General features: G+C 45.7%; 1 protein-coding gene across 8 annotated transcripts in view; it reads right to left on the reverse strand.

Moving 5' to 3' along the window:
• PACS2 (phosphofurin acidic cluster sorting protein 2) overlaps nucleotides 1-13,232 on the reverse strand; it is a 394,365-nt gene that overhangs the window by 41,086 nt on the left and 340,047 nt on the right. The gene's annotated exons all lie outside the window — the stretch shown is intronic.

Below are 13,232 nucleotides of genomic sequence, written 5' to 3' on the forward strand. Positions count from 1 at the left end.
TCAGAGGAAGTTCTTTGTTCTGCCATCCTGGGCCAGGCCTGGCTGGACCCCAGGAGGGCAGATGCCTGTCTGAGGGGTTGGCAGCAGCAGCAGCAGCAGCTGCAGTGAAACCCCAGGAAAGGTAGTTTGGCAGTACCAGGGTCTGTGCTACAGACCACTGGGATCATGGGATTGTGCCAACTATGCCAGGATGGCATAGAGGGGGCAATTCCACGATCATAGACATGTTACATGGCCATATTCGGAGTTACCATTGTGAAGCTACATATAGGTAGTGACCTATATGTAGTGCACGCGTGTAATGGTGTCCCCGCACTCACAAAGTCCTGGGAATTGGCCCTGAACAATGTGGGGGCACCTTGGCTAGTGCCAGGGTGCCCTCACACTAAGTAACTTTGCACCTAACCTTTACCAGGTAAAGGTTAGACATATAGGTGACTTATAAGTTACTTAAGTGCAGTGTAAAATGGCTGTGAAATAACGTGGACGTTATTTCACTCAGGCTGCAGTGGCAGGCCTGAGTAAGAATTGTCAGAGCTCCCTATGGGTGGCAAAAGAAATGCTGCAGCCCATAGGGATCTCCTGGAACCCCAATGCCCTGGGTACCTCAGTACCATATACTAGGGCATTCTAAGGGTGTTCCAGTAAGCCAATGTAAATTGGTAAAATTGGTCACTAGCCTGTTAGTGACAATTTGGAAAGAAATGAGAGAGCATAACCACTGAGGTTCTGGTTAGCAGAGCCTCAGTGAGACAGTTAGTCACTACACAGGTAACACATTCAGGCACACTTATGAGCACTGGGGCCCTGGTGAACAGGGTCCCAGTGACACATACAACTAAAACAACATATATACAGTGAAAAATGGGGGTAACATGCCAGGCAAGATGGTACTTTCCTACACATGGCTAATGGAACTACACTCTCCCTTGTGGCTCCATCACTTAACATCTTCCTCACTACTGATAGTACAGTATTTTTTATCCATTTCGTCCGTCCAATCAGATATTACAAAGGCCCCTGAAGCATAATGCACAAAATCCTGAACCCAAGTTATAGCACCATCGCATTCAACTTCAACCAAAATGAAAATGTCACTTACCCAGTGTACATCTGTTCGTGGCATTAGTCGCTGCAGATTCACATGTGTGGCACAGTCCGCTGCCTGGTGTTGGGCTCGGAGTATTACAAGTTGTTTTTCTTCGAAGAAGTCTTTTTGGTCACGGGACCGAAGGACTCCTCCCTCCTCGGCTCCATTGCGCATGGGCGTCGACTCCATCTTGAATTGTTTTCCCCGCAGAGGGTGAGGATGGAGTTGTTTGGTATAAATAGTGCCCATGCAATGGAGTGAATATGTATGTACGTTAAGAGTTTCTAATAATTATTTACAAATGTTTAGATGTTTAGGATTTATGATCTACTTCTAAACGGCTACAGGCTTCCCGGGGAGGTGGGAGGGTACATGTGAATCTGCAGCGACTAATGCCACGAACAGATGTACACTGGGTAAGTGACATTTTCAGTTCGATGGCATATGTTGCTGCAGATACACATGTGTGGCATAGACTATAAAGCAGTTACCTCCCCTAAAAGCGGTGGTTTAGCCTGTAGGAGTTGAAGTAGTTTGGAATAATGTTCTTAGTACAGCTTGGCCCACTGTAGCTTGTTGTGCATTTAGTACGTCTACACAGTAGTGTTTAGTAAACGTATGAGGCGTAGACCAGGTTGCAGCCTTACATATTTCGCTCATAGGAATGTTTCCTAGAAAGGCCATTGTAGCACCTTTCTTTCTGGTTGAGTGTGCCTTTGGTGTAATAGGCAATTCTCTTTTGGCTTTAAGATAGCATGTTTGAATGCATCTGACTATCCATCTAGCAATGCCTTGTTTAGAGATTGGATTTCCTATGTGTGGTTTTTGAAAAGCTATGAACAGTTGTTTTGTTTTCCTGATTAGCTTTGTTCTGTCAATGTAATACATTAGTGCTCTTTTGATGTCTAATGTATGTAGTGCCCTTTCAGCCACAGAATTTGGTTGTGGGAAGAACACTGGCAATTCTACTGTTTGATTTAAATGGAATGGTGAGATTACTTTTGGCAGAAATTTTGGATTTGTTCTTAGAACTATTTTATTGTTGTGTATTTGAATAAATGGTTCTTGTATGGTAAATGCCTGTATTTCACTTACTCTTCTGAGGGATGTGATTGCAATGAGAAATGCGACCTTCCAGGTTAGATATTGCATTTCACAGGAATGCATGGGTTCGAAAGGTGGACCCATGAGTCTTGTTAAGACGATGTTAAGATTCCATGAAGGAACTGGTGGTGTTCTTGGTGGTATAATTCTTTTTAGCCCTTCCATGAATGCTTTAATAACTGGTATTCTAAATAGAGACGATGAATGAGTAGTTTGTAGGTAAGCAGATATTGCTGCGAGGTGTATTTTTATAGATGAAAAAGCGAGATTTGCTTTTTGCAAATGTAGTAAGTATCCTACTATGTCTTTAGTAGAGGCATGTAATGGTTGTATTTGATTGGAATGGCAGTAGTAAACAAATCTTTTCCACTTAGATGCATAGCAGTGTCTAGTGGAAGGTTTTCTAGCTTGTTTTATGACCTCCATGCATTCTTGTGTGAGGTCTAAGTGTCCGAATTCTAGGATTTCAGGAGCCAAATTGCCAGATTCAATGATGCTGGGTTTGGATGCCTGATCTGTTGTTTGTGTTGTGTTAACAGATCTGGCCTGTTGGGTAGTTTGACATGCGGTACTAGTGAAAGGTCTAGTAGAGTTGTATACCAAGGTTGTCTTGCCCATGTGGGTGCTATCAGTATGAGTTTGAGTTGGTTTTGACTCAACTTGTTAACTAGATATGGAAGGAGAGGGAGAGGGGGAAAAGCGTACGCAAATATCCCTGACCAACTCATCCATAGAGCATTGCCTTGTGATTCGCGGTGTGGGTACCTGGATGCGAAGTTTTGGCATTTTGAGTTTTCTTTTGTTGCGAACAAATCTATCTGGGGTGTTCCCCAAATTTGAAAGTACTTGTTCAGAACTTGGGGGTGAATTTCCCATTCGTGGACTTGTTGGTGGTCTCGCGAAAGGTTGTCTGCTAGTTGGTTTTGTATTCCTGGAATAAATTGTGCTATTAGGCGAATGTTGTTGTGAATCGCCCACTGCCAAATTATTTGTGTTAGGAGGCACAATTGTGTTGAGTGTGTTCCTCCTTGTTTGTTTAAATAATACATTGTTGTCATGTTGTCTGTTTTGACAAGAATGTATTTGTGTGTTTTTATGGGTTGGAAGGCTTTTAACGCTAGAAATACTGCTAACAGTTCTAGGTAATTGATATGAAATTTTGTTTCGTGTATATCCCATTGTCCTTGAATGCTGTGGTGATTGAGGTGTGCTCCCCACCCTGTCATGGAAGCATCTGTTGTTATAACGTATTGAGGCACTGGGTCCTGAAATGTCCGCCCTTTGTTTAAATTTTTGCTGTTCCACCATAGAAGCGAGAGGTATGTTTGGCGGTCTACCAACACCAGATTTTGAAGTTGACCCTGTGCCTGTGACTATTGTGATGCTAGACACTGTTGTAAGGGTCGCATGTGTAGTCTTGCGTTTGGGACAATGGCTATGCATGATGACATCATGCCTAGAAGTTTTATCACATGTTTTGCTTGTATCTTTTGGTTTGGAAACATAGCACTTATTACCTTGTGGAATGCCTGCACTCTTTGTGGACTTGGAGTGGCAATTCCTTTTGATGTGTTGATGGTTGCTCCTAGATATTGTTGTGTTTGACACGGTTCTAGGTGTGATTTTGTATAGTTGATGGAAAACCCCAGTTTGTGAAGGGTTTGTATGACAAATGTGGTGTCGTTTGCGCATTTTTTTACTGTGTTGGTCTTGATTAGCCAATCGTCTAGGTAAGGGAACACATGTATCTGTTGTCTCCTGATGTGTGCTGCTACTACTGCTAGACATTTTGTGAACACTCTTGGTGCAGTTGTTATTCCGAATGGCAACACCTTGAATTGGTAATGTATTCCTTTGAATACGAACCGTAGGTACTTTCTGTGAGAAGGGTGTATTGGTATATGAAAGTACGCATCCTTTAGGTCTAATGTGGTCATGTAATCTTGCTGTTTGAGCAGTGGAATGATGTCTTGTAGTGTGACCATGTGAAAATGGTCCGATATGATGTAGGTATTTAGTGTCCTGAGATCTAATATTGGTCTTAATGTTTTGTCTTTTTTTGGAATTAGAAAGTACAGGGAGTAAACTCCTGTGTTTTTTTGTTGTACTGGTACTAACTCTATTGCATCCTTTTGCAGTAGTGCTTGAACTTCTAGTCCTAAAAGTTCTAAATGTTGTGGTGACATTTTGCGTGTTTTGGGGGGGATGTTTGGTGGGAAGTTGTGGAATTCTATGCAATAGCCAAGTTGGATTATTGCTAATACCCAATTGTCTGTTGTAATCTGTTGCCAAGATTGGTAGAATTGGCTTAGTCTTCCCCCCACTGGTGTTGAGTGAAGGGGTTGCGTGACTTGAAAGTCACATGTTTAGGTGGAGGTGTTTTTGGAGTCTGGAATCTTCCCCTACTCCTTGGGAATTGACCCCCCCGATATCCCCTGAAACCTCCCCTTTGGAAGGAACCCTGATATGGTGTGGTTCTTGTTTGTTGGCTGGTGGTGTCTGTGGGTTGGCCACGAAACCCCCCTCTAAATGGAGTTTTTCTGAAAGAGCCTCTGCTCTGCGGGGAGTAGAGTGCGCCCATGGCCTTGGCCGTGTCTGTGTCCTTTTTAAGTTTTTCAATGGCTGTATCCACTTCAGAGCCAAAAAGTTGTTTCTCGTTGAAGGGCATATTAAGGACAGCCTGCTGGATTTCAGGTTTGAAGCCTGAAGTGCGTAGCCAAGCGTGTCTCCTTATGGTGACATCAGTGTTGACTGTTCTTGCTGCAGTATCGGCTGCGTCTAGTGAAGAGCGGATTTGATTGTTTGAGATCGTTTGTCCCTCTTCCACTATTTGCTGCGCCCTTTTTTGGTATTCCTGGGGAAGATGGTCTACGAGAAGTTGCATCTCGTCCCAGTGTGCTCGGTCATATCTGGCCAGCAGCGCTTGTGAATTTGCGATGCGCCACTGGTTGGCTGCCTGTGATGCTACTCTTTTCCCTGCCGCATCAAATTTTCGGCTTTCTTTGTCCGGAGGTGGGGCGTCGCCAGATGTATGTGAATTTGCTCTCTTGCGAGCTGCCCCTACTACCACGGAGTCAGGTGGTAACTGCGAAGTAATAAACACTGGGTCTGTGGGTGGTGGTTTGTATTTCTTATCCACCCTTGGGGTGATGGCTCTTGATTTTACGGGCTCTTCAAAAATTTGTTTTGCGTGCCGTAACATCCCTGGTAGCATTGGGAGACATTGATATTGGCTGTGTGTAGCCGAGAGGGTGTTAAATAAAAAATCATCCTCTATAGGATCAGAATGCAGTTGGACATTGTGGAATTCTGCTGCCCTAGCCACCAGTTGCGAGTATGAGGTACTGTCCTCTGGCGGTGACGGCTTTGTGGGGTATGACTCGGGATCATTGTCCGGCACTGGGGTGTCATACAGGTCCCAAGCGTCTTGATCCTGATCGTCATGACTTATGGTAGTTTGCGCTGGTGAGTGCATTTGTGGCGGTGTTTGTGCCGGCGATGCCTGTGGTGGAGAGGGCGGAGGCGTGACTTTTTTAACCACTTTGGCTTGTGGTTGTGCGTCATCCTTTGGAAGTTCGATCCTTCTTTTCCTCATGATTGGGGGAAGGGTTGATATCTTCCCTGTGTCGTGCTGGATGTACAGTCTCTTTTGTGTGTAGTCCGATTCTACACTTTGGAGCTCTAGTCCAAATCTGTGCATTTGGCCACTTATTCCTTGTTCCTCTGAGTAGGATGAAGGTGTGGTATTTTTCGGCGCCGAGAGAGAATCTTTTTTCGGTTTCGGCACCGACAGAATTTTTGTTCCTTTCGGCATGGATTCTCGGTGCCGATGTTTTTCGGTGCCGGTATCTTGTTTTTGTCTCTCGGAGCCGCTTTCTCGGCTCCGAGGTTGCTCCATGGCGGTCCCTCGACCGGAGTCGGGTGTCTTCGCTATGGGCGTGCCCTTTTTCGGCGCCTTCGACGGGTCGCCTGTTTTATGGGTCGAGCCATGGCCTGTTGGCAGTGGCGTCCCCTGGGCTTTCGGTTTGTCGATGGATTTACTTTTCGACGTCTTACTCACAGTTTGTTGCTGTTGTTCGACGTCGGAGTCTCCGGATTCTGATTCCGGAACCGAGAATGTTTCCTCTTCCTCGTCGAAACGTTGTTTTGTCGACGTGGACGCCATTTGTTGACGCCTGGCTCTTCGGTCCCGGAGTGTTTTTCTGGACCGGAAGGCTCGACAGGCTTCACAGGTATCCTCCTTGTGCTCGGGGGACAAGCACAAGTTACAGACCAAGTGCTGATCTGTATAAGGATACTTACTGTGACATTTTGGGCAGAAACGAAACGGGGTCCGTTCCATCGGCTTCGATGTCGCACGCGGTCGGGCCGACCAGGCCCCGGTGGGGGATCGAAACTACCCCAAAGTCTTCCGATGATCGGTGTCGATGTACCTAACTATCCCGATACCGAACGGAACAATACCGACGCTTTCTTCCGAGATTCTGACTAACTTTCCGAACCGAAACACGGAGCGAAAAGGAATACGTCCGAACCCGACAGCGGAAAAAAACAATCTAAGATGGAGTCGACGCCCATGCGCAATGGAGCCGAGGAGGGAGGAGTCCTTCGGTCCCGTGACCAAAAAGACTTCTTCGAAGAAAAACAACTTGTAATACTCCGAGCCCAACACCAGGCAGCGGACTGTGCCACACATGTGTATCTGCAGCAACATATGCCATCGAACCACTAGTATTTCCCAATTTTTCCCAATCTACCGATATCCAAAACAGACAATCTGCTTGAACATTCTTCCAACCCTGAATGAACTCTACCATATACATATACTCTTGCAACCTAGCAGCCAGTCTTGCTAGTCTCGCTGAACCTTTACCCACACCTACAGGTAGTAATATCTTCAACAAAGGTTTATGCCTGTCCTTAAAATAAATTTCGTGCCTGTAAGGAAATGCCTCCTTGGCATGGTTACCCCCTGACTTTTTGCCTTTGCTGATGCTATGTTTTGAATTGAAAGTGTGCTGAGGCCTGCTAACCAGGCCCCAGCACCAGTGTTCTTTCCCTAACCTGTACTTTTGATTCCACAATTGGCACACCCTGGCACCCAGGTAAGTCCCTTGTAACTGGTACCCCTGGTACCAAGGGCCCTGATGCCAGGGAAGGTCTCCAAGGGCTGCAGCATATCTTATGCCACCCTGGGGACCCCTCACTCAGCACAGACACACTGCTTGCCAGCTTGTGTGTGCTGGTGAGAACAAAACGATTAAGTCGACATGGCACTCCCCTCAGGGTACCATGCCAACCTCACACTGCCTGTGCAGTATAGATAAGTCACCCCTCTAGTAGGCCTTACAGACCTAAGGCAGGGTGCACTATACCATATGTGAGGGCACCAGTGCATGAGCACTGTGCCCCTACAGTGTCTAAGCCAAACCTTAGACATTGTAAGTGCAGGGTAGCCATAAGAGTATATGGTCTGGGAGTCTGTCAAACACTGACTCCACAGCACCATAATGGCTACACTGAAAACTGGGAAGTTTGGTATCAAACTTCTCAGCACAATAAATGCACACTGATGCCAGTGTACATTTTATTGTAAAATACACCCCAGAGGGCACCTTAGAGGTGCCCCTTAAACCTAATCCAACTACCCATGTAGGCTGACTGGTTCTAGCAGCCTGCCACACTCGAGACATGTTGCTGGCCACATAGGGAGAGTGGCTTTGTCACTCTGTGGCCTGTAACAAAGCCTGCACTGGGTGGAGATGCTATCACCTCCCCCAGGCAGGAGCTGTAACACCTGGCGGTGAGCCTCAAAGGCTTACCCCCTTTGTTCCAGCACCGCAGGGCACTCCAGCTAGTGGAGTTGCCAGCCCCCTCCGGCCACGGCCCCACTTTTGGCGGCAAGGCCGGAGGAGATAATGAGAATAACAAGGAGGAGTCACTGGCCAGTAAGGACAGCCCCTAAGGTGTCCTGAGCTGAAGTGACTAACTTTTAGAAATCCTCCAGGAATGTGACCCCCTCCCCTTGGGAGGAGGCACAAAGAGGGTGTACCCACCCTCAGGGCTAGTAGCCATTGGCTACTAACCCCCCAGACCTAAACACGCCCTTAAATTTAGTATTTAAGGGCTTCCCTGAACCTAAGAATTTAGATTCCTGCAACTTACCGAAGAAGAAGACTGCTGAGCTGAAAACCCCTGCAGAAGAAGAAAGAAGACACCAACTGCTTTGGCCCCAGTCCTACCGGCCTGTCTCCTGCCTTCTAAAGAAACCTGCTCCAGCGACGCTTTCTCCAGGACCAGCGACCTCTGAATCCTCAGAGGACTGCCCTGCTTCAAGAGGAACAAGAAACTCCCGAGGACAGCGGCCCTGCTCCAAAAAGACTGCAACTTTGTTTCAGAGGAGCAGATTTAAAGACCCCTGCAATCCCCGCAAGAAGCGTGAGACTTGCAACACTGCACCAGGCGACCCCGACTCGACTGGTGGAGAACCAACACCTCAGGGAGGACCCTCCGGCGACTCCGAGACTGTGAGTAACCAAAGTTGTCCCCCCTGAGCCCCCACAGCGACGCCTGCAGGGGGAATCCCGAGGCCCCCCCTGACCGCGACTGCCTGACTCTAAAATCCCGACGGCTGGAAAAGACCCTGCACCCGCAGCCCCCAGCACCTGAAGGATCGGAACTTCAGTGCAGGAGTGACCCCCAGGAGGCCCTCTCCCTTGCCCAGGTGGTGGCTACCCCGAGGAGCCCCCCCCTTGCCGCCTGCACCGCTGAAGAGACCCCTTGGTCTCCCATTGATTTACATTGCGAACCCGACGCTTCTTTGCACACTGCACCCGGCCGCCCGCCACCCTGCTGAGGGTGTACTTTCTGTGTGGACTTGTGTCCCCCCCAGTGCCCTACAAAACCCCCCTGGTCTGCCCTCCGAAGACGCGGGTACTTACCTGCTGGCAGACTGGAACCAGGGCACCCCCTTCTCGCCATTGAAGCCTATGCGTTTTGGGCACCACTTTGAACTCTGCACCTGACCGGCCCTGAGCTGCTGGTGTGGTGACTTTGGGGTTGCTCTGAACCCCCAACGGTGGGCTACCTTGGACCCCAATCTTAACCCCGTAGGTGGTTTACTTACCTGCAAGAACTAACAATACTTTACCTCCCCCAGGAACTGTGAAAATTGCAGTGTGTCCACTTTTAAAACAGCTTATTGTGTTTTATGAAAAAAAGTATATATGCTACTGTGATTATTCAAAGTTCCTAAAGTACTTACCTGCAATACCTTTCAAATGAGATATTACATGTAGAATTTGAACCTGTGGTTCTTAAAATAAACTAAGAAAATATATTTTTCTATAACAAAACCTATTGGCCTGGATTTGTCTCTGAGTGTGTGCTCCTCATTTATTGCCTGTGTGTATGTACAACAAATGCTTAACACTACTCCTTGGATAAGCCTACTGCTTGACCACACTACCACAAAATAGAGCATTAGTATTATCTCTTTTTGCCACTATCTTACCTCTAAGGGGAACTCTTGGACTCTGTGCATACTATTCCTTACTTTGAAATAGTGCATACAGAGCCAACTTCCTAAAGTGCCCCACACATACATCCTGAAGTATTCCATCCCCCAGGCAGAAGCAAGGGCCTCCCTTTCAATAACAAAATAATTCCATGCAGATTGCATGAGAGAGCAAGAAGCAAACGCTGTATTTTCTGACTTCCCATGAATCTGTGCTAAGACTGCTCCTATTCCAGAAGCGCTCGCATCTACTGTTATTACAGATTTAAGGTGTGTGTCATATGCTGTTAAAATATTACCTTCACAAATCTCTTTCTTAATATTTTCACAACAAATTAGTTGACTTTCAGTCCAAACATACTTGTTTCCCGTCCTCAACAAGACTACGATTTTCAGTCTTACCAGCAACATTTTCAACAAATTTAGCATAATATTCTGTTACCCCTAAGAATGATCTCAATTGATCTTTAGGACTCGGTGTTAATTTGATGGCATCAAGTAAATTCTGCTTGGGTTTAATACCTCCTTCAGAGACAGAGTAACCTAAATATGCCACACTAGTGGTCATAAATACACACTTATCTTTCCTCAGCGTTAAACCTGCTTCCTCTAAACGTCTCAAAACTTTCATGAGAACGTTATGATGTTGACGCACCGTGTCCCCAAAAACTACGTCATCTTGAAAATAGATGACATTTTCCATCCCATTAAAAAGTCTTGCCGTCATGCGTTGGAATACACTCGCAGCAGATACTGAAGTAAATGGCATGTGAGTGAACTGGTAAGTACCTTCTGTAGTTATAAAAGAAATAAGAAACTGAACTTTCGTGTAACCAAATCTGAAAATTACTCTTCATATTAGAGTTTTTTTTTTTTTTAATTATCGTTTGTGACGGCATTTATGTCCCCTTCAAGACTACCACTATTGCTTGTTAAAGTTGCTACCTCACCAGTGCGTTTGGTTCTACTTTTGAGTTCTTTTGTGCATCGTTTTGACTCCTCAATTTGTTTGGCCATTTCTATAGCATCTATTAGTGAGGGGCCCTTAGCTGCCCATAATCTTTCTTCTATCTTTTTATCTTTACATTGTACTATGAGTTGATCACGCATTATCTCATCTGTCATGACCCCAAAACAGCATTTGGCTGACAATTCTCTAAGTCTAGAAACAAATTCCTCCACGTTCTCATGTTCAGCTTGAAGTTGCGTGTAAAATTTGTATTGAGCCATGACTAAATTAGTTTCCTTAGCAAACCTTACTTCTAGTCTTTTTAAAGCTTCGTTATATACATTGTCTAGAGGTTGTCCACTAGGTCCCAAAGCTACTGGTAGATTTTTAAATAATCGTTGACCTTCACTGCCCAGGGAACTCAACATCAGTGCTTTTTTCTGGTTGGAGAGTAATCTTGACCATCTAAAGCGAGAATATAATTTTCAAACATCTCTATCCAATCCTCCCAATTTATTATTAATTAAGAAAAGTCTGAGTTGGAGTAACTGCCCTATGAGTGGCCATGACTTTTGGAACACTTGTAAATTTCCAGTATTCATCTTAAGTTTGCCAATCCCCCTACACCTGAAAATTTACAGTTTACGCAATAAGTGTGCCAATCACCTTGACCCGGCACAGATTTGGTAATCTCCAAGTGCACGCTGAAGATCTATAAACGTTGCAAACCTTTCTACAACCTGTTTCTGATCAAAGTAAATCAGCACTATTTAGGCATACCAATCGTTGAATGTCACAGACATCAACTCGCAAATAATCCTTCAATTCTCCACTCTGCTTCTAAACTATTAATTCAGCACTATTGAGGCGCCGAAAACTAGACCGGAATAAATTCTCACAGATAATCCTTCATTGTTGAAGATGACACTCAATATGGCTCCCAAGGTGTTTCACGTTGATTGCGTTGCGCACATTGAACACATAGCATATCGCTTCACTATGCCAATGCAAAATAGCTCCCATGTCGAGTTACGTTGCACGTCTTGATGTAATGTGCGTAAGAAAAGGCGCGCAAGAAGATTTCAGTCATGAGGTACTGCTGGCGCGTGCAAATAACAGATTTATCCTCACGCGCTTCGTGCATGAAGTAAGATGACTTTAAAATAGTACCTCTAGTTGACATGATTTCTTCTAACAATACCTCAGGTTGTCGCCAGTTCACAAATTCAAAAACAAATAATCCACCAAAACCACCAGATTCCGTTGGTCAGTTGATACAGCTTTGAAGGCTGGATTACCCAGGTTGTTAATTATGATAAAGTAGGTTCTTCCTTTCTCTTTTTATCCACTCCGCTGGTCGTCAATTGTAGTAACGAGGTCACAAATGAAGGTTCAGGCCTCAAGGAGTATGAACTGAAGTTTATTGGAAACAACAACCTGGCGTCAATCCACCTTCTAGCCTCCTTCCTCTCCGCCATCTCTCCTCGTAACTCCCAGTCCACCTCTCACCATTCCAGAACCCCCGATGTCATCAAGAATGTTAAGCATGACACATCATAGCATCACCCCCATAAGCCATGAAACTAGTGCTTTGTAAAGATCTGCATAAAAATATGCATGTCAGCATGGAATCTGGGGGGAGAGACTTGTTCTTTCGATTCTCTTTTCAATCATTCACAGAACTGCTTGTAAATCTTGTACTACCCCAGGATGATGCCCCAATTCAATGTTATTGACAACCTCTAGTAAGGCAATAGGTACAAGGGAAAACTGTGTGCTTTGTGTTTTGCTGGTTCAGTGTTTGCCCAACTATTCCTACACTTTCCCCAAAAAGGCCCTGGTCCACTGGGTTAAAGCTAAAAAAGAAAAAAAAAAAGACCAGTGCTAAAATCACAAGACAGTTAAAATTCAAGATGGGCAAAAACCCAAAGTAATCATGTACCTTAAAAAATACTTAAATACAATTAAAAAAATTTAAACTACTTGCTTCCGGGCGGAAACCCTCCAACGAGCATGATCTGTCCAAGTCAAAAGGTAGCAATTGGTTTGCCATTTTAATTGGAAACTGTGGGTATCTTTTTCTGGCGGTCTACAGACCGCCTAGCAAGGAGTGGAAGTCCGGCAGCCACATTATGACCGCGGTGTTACCCCCATGGCCAGACTGCCAGCACTGCCACTTTTCGGCCGCCTGGCAGTGCTAGCAGTCCCAATCCGCCAGGGCAGTGCTGGATTACGACCCACCTCTCTGCCAATATTTACATGGCGGTTGCCCCAACATGTAAATGCTGGCTGAGACAGGGTGACGGGGGCCCATGCACCCTACGCACCGCAACATTGCCACTGGCTCAAATACGAGCCAGCATCAATGTTGAGGGCTGTTTCCCGCTCGGCCAGTGGGAAACTCGTAATAAGGGCCGTGTAAAGGAGACCGCAGGACTTTTCTGTCCACAGAAGTCATAATGGGGGCCGAAGTGTTTTCTTTGCAAGTGATTTGACCACGCCAGACATCAGTGCAACAGGTGAAGGGTCATCTACACAAAAATGCACTGACATAAAAAAACACCACGGCCAAG

The sequence above is a fragment of the Pleurodeles waltl genome, chromosome 9, assembly GCF_031143425.1.
Source record: "Pleurodeles waltl isolate 20211129_DDA chromosome 9, aPleWal1.hap1.20221129, whole genome shotgun sequence".
In the NCBI taxonomy this organism is placed as follows: domain Eukaryota; kingdom Metazoa; phylum Chordata; class Amphibia; order Caudata; family Salamandridae; genus Pleurodeles; species Pleurodeles waltl.